The 2,563-nt window shown below is 41.1% G+C and overlaps 1 pseudogene; it reads left to right on the top strand.

The window, feature by feature from the left end:
• Positions 1 to 860: 860 nt before the first annotated feature.
• Positions 861 to 1,826, top strand: LOC118521833 (non-selective voltage-gated ion channel VDAC3 pseudogene; annotated as a pseudogene).
• The last annotated feature ends 737 nt before the right edge of the window (positions 1,827 to 2,563 follow it).

Consider the following 2,563-nt stretch of genomic DNA (forward strand, 5'->3'; position numbering starts at 1 on the left):
GGAAGGGAGGAAATCATAAAGACAAGAGGAGAACTGAATGGAATATAAGATACAGAATAGAGAGGCTCACCAAAACTAGAAGTTGGTTCTTTGAAAAGACTAATAAAGTCCTAATTCCCTAGTGAGATCAAGGGAAAAAAGGTAAAAATAACCCATGTTAAGAATGGGAATGCAGATGGGGCACCTGGGTGGCTCAGTCAGTTAAGCATCTACCTTTGGCTCAGGTCATGATCCCAGGGTCCTGGGATGGAGCCCATCGTCAGGGTCCCTGCCTGCTCAGTGGAGAGCCTGCTTCTCTCTCTCCCGCTCCCCCTGCTTGTGCTCTCATGCTCTCTCTCTTTCTGTCAAATGAATAAATAAAATCTTTATAAAAAAGAATGGAAGTGGGGACACTGTTATAGATCCTACAAATATTTGAAATATCGTAAGGATATTAAAGCCAATGTTATGTAAATAACTAGAATTTTTTTTTTTTTTTTTTTTTTTTTTTACCAATGGACAATTTTCTAGAAAAGCACGGTTTATCTAAATGGACACAAGAAAATCTCTACAGGCTTGTAACAATGAAAGAAATGGAATGAATAATTTTAAACTTTCCATAAAAAACCCCCCAAATCCAGATGACTTCACTGGCGAGTTTTACCAAATAGTTGAGAAAGAAATAATGCCAATTGTACATAAACTTTTCCAGAGAATAGAAAAAGTGAGACACTTTCCATTTTGTCTTCTGAGGCCAGTGTTACCTTGATACCAAAAGCTGATGAGAACATTATAAAAAAGGAAAATAATAGGCCAGTATAACATGTTTTACATAAATGTAAAAAAAAATTAAGTGAACTATTAGCAAAACAAATCCAGCAATGTCTGGTGAATACACTGTGACCAAAGTGGACTATTCCAGGAAGGCAAGAATGGTTTACCACTTGGGTTGCCCTGGCAGAATGGAGAGAGGTCCTCTGGCTGGAGATACATGTGACACGCTGACTTACTGTGAGCTAGAAATGGTTGTGAAGGATGTCTTCAACAGAGGATTTGTGTTAGTATAGTCAGTACATCTGAGAACCCAATCTTGCAGCTGAGTGGAATTTTCTACTTCCAGTCATGCTTCCACAGATACAGGGAAAGCGTCAGACAACCTAGAGACCAAATATAAGATCTGTAACGAGGGACTTATTTTCAACCAGAAATGAAGGAGACAACACCCTTGGGGCAGAAATGTCTTTGGAGAGTAAGTTGGTTGAAGGGTTGAAACTGACTCTTGATACCATATCTGTACTGAACACAGGAAAGAAGAGTGGGAAATTGAAGTCCCCTATAAGTAAGATTGTTTCTGTCTCAACAGTAACGTTGATATAGATTTTTCTGAACCAACCATTTATGATTGGGTTGTGTTAGCCTTTGAAGGTTGGCTTGCTGGCTCTCAGATGAGTTTTGACAGGGCCAAATCTAAACAGTCACAGAATAATTTTGCCCTGGGTTACAAGGCTACAGACCTCCAGCTGCACCCTCAAGTAGATGATGGCCCTGAACTGGGAGGTTCTATCTACCAGGGGCTTAAAATGAGAAGATTGGACCACCAATGAGCCTTGCTTACATAGCTAGCACTAACACCTGTTTTGACGTTGCTGCTAACTACACACTGGCTTGTAGAACTCCTTTATCTGCTAAAACAAATAATCCCAGCCTGATTGCACTGGGTTATACTCCAACCTTTCAACCAGGCGTCAAACCAACCCCATCAGCTTTAACTGATTAAAAAGAACATCAGTGCAGGAGGTCACAAGGTTGGGGTGGGATTCGAACGAAGAAGCTTAATGTGGTTTTGAGTAAAGCATCAGTTTTGTCCCTGGAGATGAAGAGACATGAACCTGCTGTGTTTTGGCCTTAAAATTCTCCTGTGCAATTTCAGAAGTGTGAACTTTCTATTCTTCCAAAGAATGGTAATCTTCCCCACACTGAAGTCTACAGACTGGAAGTCCATCCTAAGGTCGGTGCTTGAAGGCATGCCTGGAAGTTGTCATGTTTGTGGTACATTTCAGCCTGGTGCTGCACTGTTAGTTTACATGCGTGCCTCAGTGACGGTGTAGTGTCGTCTTGTAAGGGAAATGACCCAATCCTCCAGTCTGTATTTCATGTCTTGCATGTGCCACACCACTTTCTCAAGACTTTTAGAAATATAATGGTCTCTGTGCTGTAATGGAATCCTTGGTTTTACAGCAGAGTAAAATGAAATAAATCCACCATGGGGGCGCCTGGGTGGCTCAGTCGGTCTGCCTTCGGCTCAGGTCATGATCTCAGGATCCTGGGATTGAGCCTCACATGGGGCTCCTTGCTCAGTGGGGAGTCTGCTTCTCCCTCTGCCCCTGCCCCAGCTTGTGTTCCCTCTCCCTCTCTCTCCCAAATAAATAAATAAAATCTTAAAAAAAAAAATAAATCCATCATGCTTGGAACAAAGAAAGAGAGAATGGTTTAATGTTTGAAAAAAAATGAAATTTGTCACATTAACAGAATGAAGGGGAAAACATCATATTACCTTCTAAATAAATGCTGAAAAAGAACTTGA

The sequence above is a fragment of the Halichoerus grypus genome, chromosome 3 (assembly GCF_964656455.1).
Source record: "Halichoerus grypus chromosome 3, mHalGry1.hap1.1, whole genome shotgun sequence".
Taxonomy (NCBI): Eukaryota; Metazoa; Chordata; class Mammalia; order Carnivora; family Phocidae; genus Halichoerus; species Halichoerus grypus.